This window comes from Salmo trutta, chromosome 17, assembly GCF_901001165.1.
Source record: "Salmo trutta chromosome 17, fSalTru1.1, whole genome shotgun sequence".
Taxonomy (NCBI): domain Eukaryota; kingdom Metazoa; phylum Chordata; class Actinopteri; order Salmoniformes; family Salmonidae; genus Salmo; species Salmo trutta.
In genome coordinates, this window is record NC_042973.1 from 25523156 (window position 1) to 25537942 (window position 14787).

At 41.4% G+C, this 14787-nt stretch overlaps 1 pseudogene; it reads right to left on the bottom strand.

Moving 5' to 3' along the window:
- Nucleotides 1–373: 373 nt before the first annotated feature.
- Nucleotides 374–14787, bottom strand: part of LOC115151338 (splicing factor 3B subunit 3-like) — a 29001-nt pseudogene continuing 14587 nt past the window's right edge.

Consider the following 14787-nt stretch of genomic DNA (forward strand, 5'->3'; position numbering starts at 1 on the left):
CTTGTTCTGAGAAATGAATGCTATTCCATGCATTCAGATAGACCAGAGTGTGCACACTCGCTATATAACGCAAACATTTTTTGGGTGAGAAAACCAGTAGAGTTAAAAATGCAATAGAATCCCATTAAAATGTTTTTTCGGTACATGGGAATTTAATCGCTAAGGTATTTTTTTGTGCACCATGTCATCATGCACAGGCTTTTATCTGCAACAAGTCAATTTGATGGAAACATTTTTGGTGGATTTTTAAATATTCATATGAAAATCTTGCCAATTGGATGGAAACCTAGCTACTGTAGGTTGTGAAAGTATTTTTTTTTGGTGACATTACGACCAGCTGTTTTTATGGACAAGATAGTTAAATGGAAACACCCTAGCAGGCAATTGTCACATTTATTTTGTATGCAAACTTTAAAAAATAGAATTTAAAAAAACATTGGGCTAGTTAATGGGAACATAGCTAGTGTGACACAGACAAGGCAGTACTTTATTTACAAAATAGCCTGCCCCCCTTTTCCCATGACTAATATGGAATGGTGATTGTGGCTGGTGTTTGGAGTTTACAGGACTATTTAAGAGGAAAAAGGTTCACCCTCCAGCTGTATTACTTTGATATTGTACACAATCCTGTAATCTTGTACAACAGATGTGGACAATTTGTCCAGCAAGAAACACACCTTTTAAGCCCATAAAAAAAAGAGCTGTTTGAGAATCCAAAATCTTTTTAGGATTAAAATTATCAAAAAGAAAACAAGTCATTTTCATTTGTGGCACTCAATTACAGCAAAAAGACTCAAGATTGTTTCAACAAATACACAACGCAAAAACAGTTGACCTAATTATATCAAAGTACCAGGCCATGGGTCACACGCATTAAAACCCAATCAATGCGACTAGAGCACTGATGATATACACATGATACATTCTAAAGAATCCAGCTAGGTTTAAATGGCATCCTATGAGTGAAAACCACAGGGTAAATATTCACCATAGATTATTATTAGTATTATAGTATTTATAGGCCTAACAAACAAATCAGGGCCTAAAGGACAAATCTGAGCCCCTACAGATGAAGACTTCGAAAAATGTGTTCTGCCGACTTCTCGACAGGAACCATGAAAGCTCCTCCTCCTCTTCATGTTAACACAGCGGAACAGGTGTGCTGCTGATTTCCACCACAGTCTCAACATGTCAGTTGTTGTAAATGACAGGTGTGCTGCTGATTTCCACCACAGTCTCAACATGTCAGTTGTTGTAAATGACAGGTGTGCTGCTGATTTCCACCACAGTCTCAACATGTCAGTTGTTGTAAATAACAGTTTTTATGTGTGAGTGTATTTGTGCATGTACAGAACACCAGGGTTCTAGAAGGCATAACGTGTGCGGATGTCCTCCACTTTCTTTGAGACCTCAGGTGGTGTATGGTCCAGCTCTTCAGCAACACTTCTGCTTGTGGGGGTCCATGGAGTTGAACTGCTCACACAGATCTCCGTCTATCACATTCTGCAGACACACCGATAGACAGGACAGTGGAAGAAGATCAGAAACAGTAGGCGTTTATTTCTGCTATCATGTTCGACACAGACTTAATTCACAGCATGTCTAATGATCTTGCCAAATGTACTGGACTTGGAAAGAGACGACCCCCCCCCCACACACACACACCAGTTGGTTCTTGGCATAACATTTCACCCAGTGGATTTGGTACCAGACTTAATTTGTAAACATAGTGGTGTCCTCTGTACACATTCCATTTACATGCTGAGGAATTAGTAGCAGGGAGTATAATGTGTGGCTTTCTTTGTCCCACCATCCTATGGAAATACTAAGTCATCTTAAATGAGTTAGTACCCACCTTTACAGGGTAGTAGTAGGAGCGGAAGCTGAGGTGGTCCCTCCCACACGGGGGGGGGGGGAAGACTCTGAGGGCATGTGCATCTCCAAGTGCTGAAAGAAGTCATGGTCCTGAGGACAGATGAGGCATACCATAGATTAATAAGTGCAATCAATATATCAAAACATTCACATACATTATATTAAGTCAAATGGTTCAGGAAGGAATGAGAAAAAGATGATCTGTGTATATGCTGAGATCAGAGATGTTTAAGCTCTCTTCATTGGTTTGTCAGAGAAGAAACATGACATCACTTCAACAACATAGCCATAGCCTATTAAAACTACTAGAGGGGCTATGTCATCAACCTTCAAAGTTCCAGAATGGGATGAAAATGCCAGCCATATTGGTCAGGAACAAATCCAAACCACTCTAATAGGAATTAATGGCAGTAGAGGCATAAATCCTGATTTTACTTAAAGGAAAATAAAAGGCATGTGATAACAGAAATTGTGTAAGAATTGTCAACCTAAAATATTGTCATAATTATAAATACAGTTTATAAAGGTTTTATACAAATGTATACAAATAGCCTCTAAAATATAAGTAAAACTACAAATGTCAAAATTGTTGTTTTCTTGGAAAGCTGTGGGTACCATTATATGGTACAATATCAGTACTTGTTGGATTACAACTTGTATAAGTCCTATCATCAACTGGTTTCAGCCAGTGTACGGCTGTGGATTGAATTTATTGTTTGAATGGAATGTTGACAGTTAATTAGAAAAATGTATGGAAACATTCCTCAAACTGTCTGGCTAGCTAGCTAACAAACATACAGTGGAGAAAAACTCAAATTAATTATTTTAGACAATATCTTATCACAGCACTGGCAAACCATGGTTGACCAACTCCCTGACCAAAATGGCTGACCTTTATCCCATCATAAGAAGGTTAATGTACATTCTAGTATTCTAATTCCTTATTCTATGAACATAACACCCCTGTTTTCAAGTCCTGCCAACGAAGACAGTTCTCAATACAGATGATGTGTACTTTAGGTCTTTAATGAATGTGTGAGTGTGTGTGTCAGGTACCTCATGGGAAGTGAAGGGCACCAGGATGCCTCCAGATAAGTGTTGTGTAGACCAGAGACTCTGAGCCGCCGGGTATCAGTGTGGTCTTCTGCAGCGACAGCACCGTCTCCTCGATGTGGTAGTTTATGATCACTTCAGCCTGACACAGAACAAGACACATGGTACCGTGTCAGACAGACATGGCCATTACAGAAATATTCTAACTCACTTCACACTCCCCACCCAGAAAACACTGCTTACATGCACCCTTTTTACCACTTGCCCACAATAAGTCAAAAGTGGAGGGAATTCCCTACCGACTACCTAAAAAAAACAGTTGCTCCTAAAAACAGTTGCTTCCAATAAACAGCTAAATGGAAAACAGCATGTTAAACAGCGATTTGGCCTGGACAGCAGGTCTGTTATAGGCCGGGTCTGGGATGAGGCAAACCACAACACCACCAAGACAAACTGATCCAGAGAGACAGACAGATTACTTAATTAGACAGAAGCAGAGTTCCCCATGGGCTCCTGTCTTTACAGAGCTGTGATGCTGTGACAGGGGAGCAGAAAGACTACCTTCTGAGAGGCTCCGTTCAGCAGACCCCTATCCCACAATGCCTTGTTCCCACTTGGGTCCTCATCCACGTCGTCACTGGAGTTGGGGGGCAGGCGCACCTAAGAAGGTACAAAGTGTAAATACGAACATCTCCCGCAATAAAAGCCTTCAATATGTTTGTGGCATCATTGAAATATCATCAATTGGATCACACTGTTAATGTGAGGCGTCTACAGAAAAGGTACAAAACAGTATAACACCCAACATCACTGTCAGAAAGGAACAATAAAGAGCGACCACATACAATGGTGATGTTGCCAAACTTGTCGGCTGAAGCCACGGTGTCGTAGTCCAGCAGGCAGGCGGTGGTGACCCAGCGAGGATGGGTTTCGTTGGCAAAGATGATCAGCTGATTCTCGCTACGCTTGTAGCGCACCCAGAACAGACTCTCCTGTACGTCAGTCACTATGACCCGCTGACCGATGGTGTGGATGCCTGTCACCAGGTTGGGGACATGCTGGAAACGAGACAGATGACATCATTAAACAACTAAATATCTGTCATCAACTGACCTACTACTGCCATATGGATTTTATTTGAAAGGTGTGGAACCTAAACAAGAGGTTGACTGTGGTAAAATGTCCTCTGGTACAATCCATGATGCGGTAGCCTTTTATCCTTGCCCTCTTTGCTTTTGAAAGGAGATTCTTACAAAGCAATCACCTTCCCAATCACTAATAATTCAAGTGGTTACCTTGATTACTTTGAGACCTTAACATGAAGTTAGTATTTAGGTTAGTTTTCCAGCAGACACTTCCTCTGTGTCAACATTGTAACATGTAAGAATAGCAAACTTCAGGATCCATTGGTAATTGAGTGTGAAACCAAAAACATACCAGGGATATAATAATAACACAGTAGGGTCCCTCTCTCTCTCCCCCCCCCCCCCTATATATACACACATACATTCACTTTGTTTTGTTGCATCTACCTTTTAACTGAGGGGGTGGTGGCAAGTATGATAGTACTCTGACTCTCAGCACAATTATGACCTTTCTGAAATAACAGCTGGAGAATTCCTGTGCACAGCTGTGGTCAACCAGCCAGAGCCAGAAACCACTGGATTAGTCATATCTTCTGTCACTCACCTTGTGCATAAAACGTCACTTCAACAGCAGAACATCCCCATTCTCAAACCCTGCCCTGAATTAAGCCTCTGTGGTTACTGGTCAGCCACATTTCTAAAGTCACTGTAATAACCCCAAAATAAAAAATACACTTTATACAGTACCAGTCAAAAGTTGACACACCTACTCATTCAAGGTTTTTTTTATTTATTTTTGACTATTTTTTACATTGTAGAATAGTGAAGACATCAAAACTATGAAATAACACATTGAATCATGTAGTAACCAAAAAAGTGTTAAACAAATCAAAATATATTTTATATTTGTAGCCACACTGCCTTGATGACAGCTTTGCACACTTGGCATTCTTTCAACCAGCTTCATGAGGTAGCCACCTGGAATGCATTTCAAATAACAGGTGTGCCTTGTTAAAAGTTAATTTGTGGAATTTCTTACCTTCTTAATGCATTTAAGACAATCAGTTGTGTTGTGACAAGGTAGGGGTGGTATACAGAAGATAGCCCTATTTGGTAAAAGACCAAGTCCATATTATGGCAAGAACAGCTCAAATAAGAGAAACGACAGTCCATCATTACTTTAAGACATGGTGGTCAGTCAATGCGGATCATTTCAAGAACTTTGAAAGTTACTTCAGGTGCAGTCGCAAAAACCATCAAGTGCTATGATGAAACTGGCTCTCATGAGGACTGCCACAGGAAAGGAAGACCCAGAGTTACCTCTGTTGCAGAGAATAAGATCAGTAGAGTTACCAGCCTCAGAAATTGCAGCCAAGATAAATGCTTCAGAGTTCAAGAAAAACAGACTTCAGAGGAGACTGCGTGAATCAGGCCCTGATGGTTGAATTGCTGAAAAAAACCCACTACTAAAGGACACCAATAAGAAGAAGAGACTTGCTTGGGCCAAGAAACACAAGGAATGAACATTAGACAGATGGAAATCTGTCCTTTGGTCTGATGAGTCCAAATTAGATTTTTGGTTCTAACCGCCGTGTCTGTGAGACGCAGAGTAGGTGAACGGATGATCTCCGCATGTGTGGTTCCCACCATGAAGCATGAAGGTGGTGCTTTGATGTCTTCACTATTATTCTACGATGTAGAAAATAGTAAAAAACCCTTGAATGAGTCGATGTGTCCAAACTTTTGACTGGTGCTGTATATTTTTTGTTTAAAGGCGCACATTTTCTTCTCTACTCCGCTCTTGACTGCATATGCTGCAGACTTGTTTGCTACAAGACCTTGTTTGTTTCTGCAAGGCGCAACAAAGTTTCATCACGTTGTAGAGTCCACGTTACAGCAGAAACAGGACTCAACCGCACAAAAACGGTTAGAACAGTAATTTTACAGTCTTCATCCATAACCGTCGGTTACAGTAATTGTGCCAGCCCGACGTATCTTATAACGCCGCTTTCCTAATATCAGCCTACACAAGCTACAAAGCCTGGGTGTACAACATGTAGCCTCAGTCAAAGTCACCCTGTTCCCACCCTCTCAGTCCATCAAACCCTGTTGGTCAGAACCCTACCTCTGCCATTTGCTGCTTACGCTGGGCCTTGGTGGCCTCTGTGTTGGCATTGTGCTCAGTCTCTATGAGGATCGAGGTGTGCGAGGTGTGTACTGCAGGGGGAAGGCCACCTGGTTGAACACGGCACCCAGCTTCTCCAAGGCCAGAATCCTAAGAGGGAGACAAAGGCAGTATCACAAGATATTAATGGCATAACGGCAATAACGGAAACAACTTGAGAAAAAGTAATGGGACATATCCCTCATAAGTTAAATATCTATGCTATAATTGAGAATTACTATGCTTCAGAGCAATGACCAACTGCCTCTGGTTGACTGCACAGTGCATAATGGTCTTCTTCCCTGGAGTCTCCCACTCATTCACACGCTTATCAGCACGGATGTGACGAAACCCATCAGGATACACCTGCACAAGAAAATTAACAGTTTACACAGGGCTGGGGAAGGGGCCTGGCCAGGGTGTCCATGTCTGTGTATAATGCTGAGATCAGATGTGTTTAAGCTCTCCACATCATTCTGTCAGAGAAGAGACATGAAGACTCATCCCTTCAACAGCAATATTACATCTCCCTTCAGCTTTATATCACTTTCACCATCAGCATTGTATTCCCTCCAGAACATAAAAAGCATGTTCAGGACCCTTCATAGGCGTGTGTAGGGTGGGTGTTATACTGACCTGCACCAGCGCATCCTCCCCTAGCAGAGAGCAGGAAACCAGAGTCTGTCACTTCCTCTACAGTCTCTCCAATAGACAGAACCAGGGTGGCGTTGACGAAGGACACAATGACGTAGGCGTCCAACTCATCTGGAGGAGTCGTGTTGAAATGAGCAAGAGTTTCACATCAAGGGGATATCTGGACAGTGAGTGTTCAACAGTATCATGAAGTTAATCATTTGTTCAGTATTCATCTGATACATGAAGCATAATATCATAACCTATATGTATTTATTTATGTATGTACATAGTGTACAAAACATTAAGAACACCTTCCTAATATTGAGTTGCATCCCCTTTTGCCCTCAGAACAGCCTCAATTCGTCAGGGTATGGACAAGGTGTTGAAAGCGTTTCACAGGGATTCTGGCCCATGTTGACTCCAATGCTTCCCACAGTTGTGTCATGTTGGCTGGATGTTCTATGGGTGGTGGGCCATTGTTGATACACACAGTTACTACCCTACCCCGCTCAAATCTTTTGTCTTGCCCATTCACCCCCTGAATGGCACACACACACAATCCACATCTCAAGCCTTAAATTATTCTTTAACCAGTCTCCTCCCCTTCATCTACACTGATTGAAGTGGATTTAACAAGTGACATCAGTAAGGGATCATAGCTTGCACCTGGTCAGTCCACGTCTGTTTTAAACTCTATCAATGGAGAGAGCAAAACACCTCTGATCTCAGCATACACCGTGTGACGACCCTCCCACTCTGTCTGCCCAATTCTTTCTCTTTGCTCTTGTTTTCCTTAATAGGATGTCGGTGGGCGGAGCAGGGATGGTCGTCAGAGACTGTCTCCATGCAGACAGACAAATAGAGTTTGGTTGTGGCATTTTTGTGGCCATTTTGTTTGTTTTGGCACCTTTCAACACCCCTCATTATCACATTTATGCACGCTAACACTCACACTACTGACTACACACACACCATTGTTAATTGTATTTAGTTTACTTGAGTTAATAAATATATTTTGTTATTCATTATCTCCACGTTGTCTCCCTTTGAGCCAGTTCCTGACAACCGAGTGTACAAAACAGACGTGGACTGACCAGATGAAAGCTATGATCCCTTACTGATGTCACTTGTAAGAGAGACATGAGAAATGAATCACAACATTCCATCTCAAACTGTGCCCTGAGACTACGGAAGAATCTCTCCTAATTTGGTACATGAAGCAATTACTATCAGTCCCATAGTTTTATTTGTATTCTTCACTAACCCAGTGCATTGCATAACAATCTTGAAATCTACTTCTGTAAACCAGCGTGTAGAAGGTACAATGCCTGACTTGTGCAGGCTAACCAGCTGTATGAGCCAAGTCAAGGATGAAAGTCAGAGTGAAAGTGAGCCAGGCCACTGTACTACACCATGACAGGATAAAGCTCTGAAATCACATGATTTCTGAGAATATACTGGCAGAGCAGGGTTTCCATTAGGAAAATGTGACAGACAACTTGTCTAAATGGGTTCAGTAAATGTACTGGACTAATATGCATTGGGTGCGTAACCCATTAAGGGGTCCACCCACATTGCCTTCCTCTTGTGATGATTTAAATGATAACTTTAATAGCAAATTAAGAGCAACCATTAACGCTACAGCTCCACTAATGTTGAAAAAAAACTTTAAAACAGAGAGCTCTTTGGAATGAGGAAATAAATCCATAAAAAAAAAAAAGACAGGCAGAGCAGAAGTGGAGAAAGTCAAAATTGCAGGTCCATTATGCTACTCAGATCAATTAGAAATGCCAGATAGAAAAATGAGCCTAACTTGATTACTAATAAATCCGAATAATTTGAGAGCGCTCTTCGACCATTGATGGCCAGATAAATCTTACTTCCGCAAACCTTCTACTGGTCAAAAGTTCTAGAGCACCTACTGATTCAAGGGTTTTTCTTTATTTTACTATTTTCTACATTGTAGAATAATAGTGGAGACATCAAAACCGTGAAATAACACATATGGAATCATGTAGTAACCAATAAAGTGTTAAACAAATCAAAATATATTTTATATGAGATTCTTCAAATAGCAAACGACAGCTTTGCACACTGTCATTCTCTCAACCAGCTTCATGAGGAATGCTTTTCCAACAGTCGAAGGAGTTCCCGGATATGCTGAGCACTTGTTGGCTGCTTTTTCTTGTCTTTGCAGTCCGACTCATCACAAACCATCTCAATTTGGTTGAGGTCGGGGGATTGTGGAGGCCAGGTCATCTGATGCGGCACGCCATCACTCTCATTCTTGGTAAAATAGCCCTTACACATCCTGGAGGTGTTGGGTCATTGTCCTGTTGAAAAACAAAATTAGTCTCACTAAGCCCAAACCAGATGGCGTATCGCTGCAGAATGCTGTGGTAGCCATAATGGTTAAGTGTGAATTCTAAATAAAATCAGACAGTGTCACAAGCAAAGCACCCTCACACCTCCTCCTCCATGCTATACGGTGGGAAATACACATGCAGAGATCATCCGTTCACCCACACCGCGTCTCACAAAGACACAGCGGTTGGAACCAAAAATCTCCAATTTGGAATCCAGACCAAAGGACAAATTTCCACCGGTCTAATGTCCATTGCTCGTGTTTCTTGGCCCAAACAAGTTTCTTCTTATTGGTGTGCTTTAGTAGTGGTTTCTTTGCAGCAATTTGACCATGAAGGCCTGATTCACAGTCTCCTCTGAACAGTTGATGTTGAGATGTGTCTGTTTTGCTTGAACTGTGAAGCATTTATTTGGGCTGCAACTTCTGAGGCTGGTAATGCTAATGAACTTATCCTCTGCAGCAGAGGTGACTCTGGGTCTTCCTTTCCTGTGGCGGTCCTCATGAGAGCAAGTTTCATCATAGCACTTGATGGTTTTTGCGACTGCACCTGAAGTAACTTTCAAAGTTCTTGAAATGTTCTGTATTGACTGACCTTCATGTCTTAAAGTAATGGACTGTCATTTCTCTTATTTGAGCTGTTCTTGCCATAATATGGACCTGGTCTTACCAAATAGGGCCATCTTCTGTGTACCACCACTACCTTGTCACAACACACCTGATAGCCTCAAACGCATTCAGAAGGAACGAAATTCCACAAATTAACTTTTAACAATTGAAATGCATTCATGAACCTCATGAATCTGGTTCAGAGAATGCCAAGAGTGTGCAAAGCAGTCAAGGCAAAGGGTGGCTATTTGAAGAATCTCAAATATATTTTGATTTGTTTAACACTTTTGGTTACTACATGATTCCATATGTGTTATTTCATAGTTTTGATATCTTCAGTATAGTAAAAATGAAGAAAAACCCTTGAATGAGTAGGTGTTGTAAATTAACTTTTGACGGGTAGTGTACGTGAACTTTACATCTACAGTGCATTCGGAATTTCCAAATGTTGTTACATTAGAACCTTCTTTTAAAATTTATTAAATTGTCCCCCACCCCTCAATCTACACACAATACCCCATAATGACAAATTAAACTGTTTTTTAGAAATGTTAGCAAATGTATTAAAAATAAAAACTCTGGCTGGGCCACTCAAGGACATTCAGAGACACACCTGTGTTATCTTGGCTGTGTGCTTAAGGTCGTTGTCCTGTTAGAAGGTGAACTTTTGTCCCAGTCTGAGGTCCTGAGCGCTCTGGAGCAAGTTCTCATTAAGGATCTGTACTTTGCGTCATTCATCTTTCCCTCAATCCTGACTAGTCTCCCAGTCCCTGCTGCTAAAAAAACATTCCACAGCATGACCGGGGAATTTTTCTGGATAAAAAATAAACTGAATGGAGCTAAGCACAGGCAAAATCCTATATGAAAACCTGGTTCAGTCTGCTTTCCAACAGACACTGGGAGACGAATTCCCCTTTCAGCGGGACAATAACCTAAAACAAAGGCCAAATATACACGAGTTGCTTATCAAGAAGACAGTGAATGTTCCTGAGTGGCCGAGCTACAGTTTTGGTTTAATGGTCAACCACCAATTTGACAGAACATGAAGAATTTTGAAGATGAATGTACAAAATGTTGAAGAATCCAGGTGTATAAAGCGCTTACAGACGTACCCAGAAAGACTCACAGCTGTAATTGCTACCAAAGGTGCTTATGTAAATGAAATATTTCAGCATTTAATTTTTTATAAATTTGCAAAATGTCTAAAAACATGATTTCCCCTTGGCCATTATGCAGTATTGGGTGTAGATGGGTGAGAAAAATATTTAATCCATTTTTCATTCAGGCTGTAATACAACAAAATGTGGAATAAGTCAAGGGGTATGAATACTTTGAAGGCACTGTAGCTGTGGATTCTTTCAAATCATAAGATATTAGGCCTCTATTTGAAAAGCCCACAATTTGAGCAGAGTGCGTGCCAATAAGCCTAGCTGATTATTGAGTTGCGGCTGTAAGTGAAAAGTATCTAAAATATGTGTGTGAAGATAATGCATCTAGTATAATTAATAAATGTAGACAAGGGGGTGAAGATCTCTCCAGAATGGCTCAGCTGTCTCAACCAATTCTTACGCATTAATTGTTTCATTGTGTGAATAGTTTGCCATTTTATTGTTTATTTTTATCAATTCCCCATTACACATGTCACAAGTAGTAAACATTTGTAATGGGGAATTGATACAAAGAGTAACTCAAGACATAGAAAGGGAGGCAGACAGGCTGAGTAGAGAGATGAATGCGACTGAAAGAAGCTGAATATCATATTTTTTGTTTTTATTTGTCACTTTAAGTATTTTTACTTAGTTGACAATTGAAGTTATAGGCCTACTGCTGCATTGGCCTATAGGCTATGAGTTCCATGGAATTATTTCTTCAGACGCCAATGGATCCCAGTGTATCAATATGGCAGAGACTGGTGCACTCACATTAATTTAAACTTTTAGATTTGTATCATTTTAATTGAGATTATGATTAACCCCCTAGAGGCGATGTCAGTGCCCCTGTGTAAATCTAATTAGCATAATAAAAAATTCCCAATAGAAATCCATCGGTTTAAGCTAGAGACGCCATTTTTTTTTGTTGCATTGGATGCATCTCATTCCACCACATCCATCCATGTCACACGTCCGCGGTGAAAGGTGACAGAGATACAGCGGGGTTTGTCAGAGTGGTGAGAAAACCTAAAAATCGGACTTCAAACAAAATTGTCTGTAGCGTCCAAACGGTTCGACCTACAAACTATTATGACCCCTCTATGGAAAGATGACTTTCACTAATACAATGGTGTTCAGTTTTGCTCTACGACCCCCACAAGCATCTTGGGACTCGACTGAAGTCAGTACAGCCCATCTGCTAACTTCTGTCTGTAGCGTCCGAACGGTTTAGGCTACACACCCAAAGGACTCACAAGACTAGTCTGAAGGTCCCCTGGTACCAGTTGAAAACATTTAAGTATATATGGAGACGGGTACTTAAAAAAAAAAAAAAATGATACCCCTTTAAGAAAAGAGGACAGACACTTCAGAACAAACTTCCTTTAGATTTCTTGGAGGGACTGTTGTTCCATGTAGTGAATCTGCTATTCAATGTGTTTGTATGGGCTAATAGCAGTAAGGCCAAATGAAAATGTTTAATCAAATAATATTTTTTTTCAAAATCAAATAGCTAAATGATCCTTGTTATGACGTTAAAACAATTCCATAGAGCTTAGTAGAACCCCCCCCCCCCCCCATACAATGATTGAATAACGAAAACATTGAAAGGAAACTGTTCCAAAGAAAATGCACATATGCAACTCATAACTGGCACGCAGATCGGTAGAAATGTCAGGATGAATTGTAAGCTTCCCTAAATTTGAAACGTACTCGCCGCCTATGAAGTCTTTACATAAGAAACGCCTCCGTTTCCATGGTTGGAATTTGCCTATAGGCTACTTTGAAGCAAGGTAAGACATGCCTCATATTAAGTAAAACATTCAGGTTTCAAAGAATTAAGTACATTTTCAAAATGTATACTGCCTCCAGCTCACATTGTAAAGTGGTTATAATGCACTGACAGCCTGTTACCTGCACTTGAATGGGAGTTGCGCTTCAATTGCCAGTTTAGAAATAGTAGTAGCTCTTTAACTCGTGCACCAACAAGTGATCACATTTAGAATTGTTGCGCAATAAAAATAGCATTTTACTTCAGCAGCAACCAGCTGAGGCGCTGCAGTATGCTATGCGGGTGATAGTTGTGTTGGATAAATAAGTTTGGCTACATGATGACTAATGAAAATGCACAAGGCAATTTAATTCCACTACATTACGCTAATTAACATTTAGCCTAGACCAGCGATCGTCAACTAGATTAAGCAGCGGGACGATTTCTTTCCTGGAGTGGATGGTCCGGGGGCCGGAACATAATTACAATTTGTAGACTGGAAATTGACCGCAAGAAGCCCAAACAGATGTTAGACTAAAACAATTTCCAACCTTGCTTACCATTTGTATACGATCACGTGTTTCTCGATTATGCATGGGAATACTTGGGAACTGATTTCTTATCAGTGATCAGACTGTCCGCAATAGGCTGAGAGAGGCTGGACTAAGGGCTTGTAGGCTTGTTGTAAGGCAGGTCCTCACCAGACATCACTGGCATAAACCCACCGTCGCTGGACCAGACAGGACTGGCAAAAAGTGCTCTTCACTGACGAATCGCAGTTTTGTCTCACCAGGGGTGATGGTCGGATTCGCGTTTATCGTCGAAGGAATGAGCGTTACACCGAGGCCTGTACTCTGGAGCGGGATCGATTTGGAGGTGGAGGGTCCGTCATGGTCTGGGGCAGTGTGTCACAGCATCATCAGACTGAGCCTGTCGTCTTTGCAGGCAATCTCAAAGCTGTGTGTTACAGGGAAGACATCCTCCTCCCTCATGTGTTACTCTTCCTGCAGGCTCATCCTGACATGACCCTCCAGCATGACAATGCCACCAGCCATACTGCTCGTTCTGTGCGTGATTTCCTGCAAGACAGGAAAGTCAGTCTTCTGCCATGGCCAGCGAAGACCCCGGATCTCAATCCCATGGAGCACGTCTGGGACCTGTTGGATCAGAGGGTGAGGGATAGGGCCATTCCCCCCCAGAAATGTCTGGGAACTTGCAGGTACCTTGGTGGAAGAGTGGGGTAACATCTCACAGCAAGAATTGACAAATCTGGTGCAGTCCATGAGGAGATGCACTGCAGTACTTAATGCAGCTGGTGGCCACACCAGATACTGTTACTTTTGATTTTGACCCCCCCACCCCCTCCTTTGTTCAGGGACACATTATTCAATTTCTGTGGAACTTGTTCAGTTTATGTCTCAGTTGTTGAATCTAGTTAAGTTTGCTGAAAATAAACAGTTGACAGTGAGAGGACATTTTTTTTGCAGAGTTTACAATAACTGCAACCAAATGCTGCAGATATGGTTTGAAAAAAACAAAACATTTCAGCTTGTTTTGGTGGGAGAGTAAATCACCATGCAGTAAATTAGTTAACAGACCAAAAAGAAAGAGTTCCAAATCGCTCAGCCAATAACAGCCAATGTTTGTTTTCCCCTCCCCACTCAAACCACTCCCAGACAGTCCCAGCAAAATTCTTGCTTGAGAAACCTCTCTGCTAACAATCACAGTAAGGTACTTTGTTACCCTGAAATAATTTGATATTGAGACCAAAACGGCTGCATTGGACCTTTAACAAATACCTTCAACGTGTCGGCGCACAGTCCACACAGCATTGGGGTTACCGGGCAGCTCAGATACAGCCATCTGACACCTGGAGGGAACAAGCACTGATCAGATACATGATCAGATACATACTCACCGTCTTCTAACCTGAGCATTTACCATCCTGTGCATTAAGATGTTAAGATCTGCTGGGATCAGAGGTATACACATTCTCTCCAGTGCTTTGTCAGAGAAGAGACATGAATATCATCACTTTTACAGCTTCTAATGAAAACCTAGAAACCAAACTCTACCCAAATCTG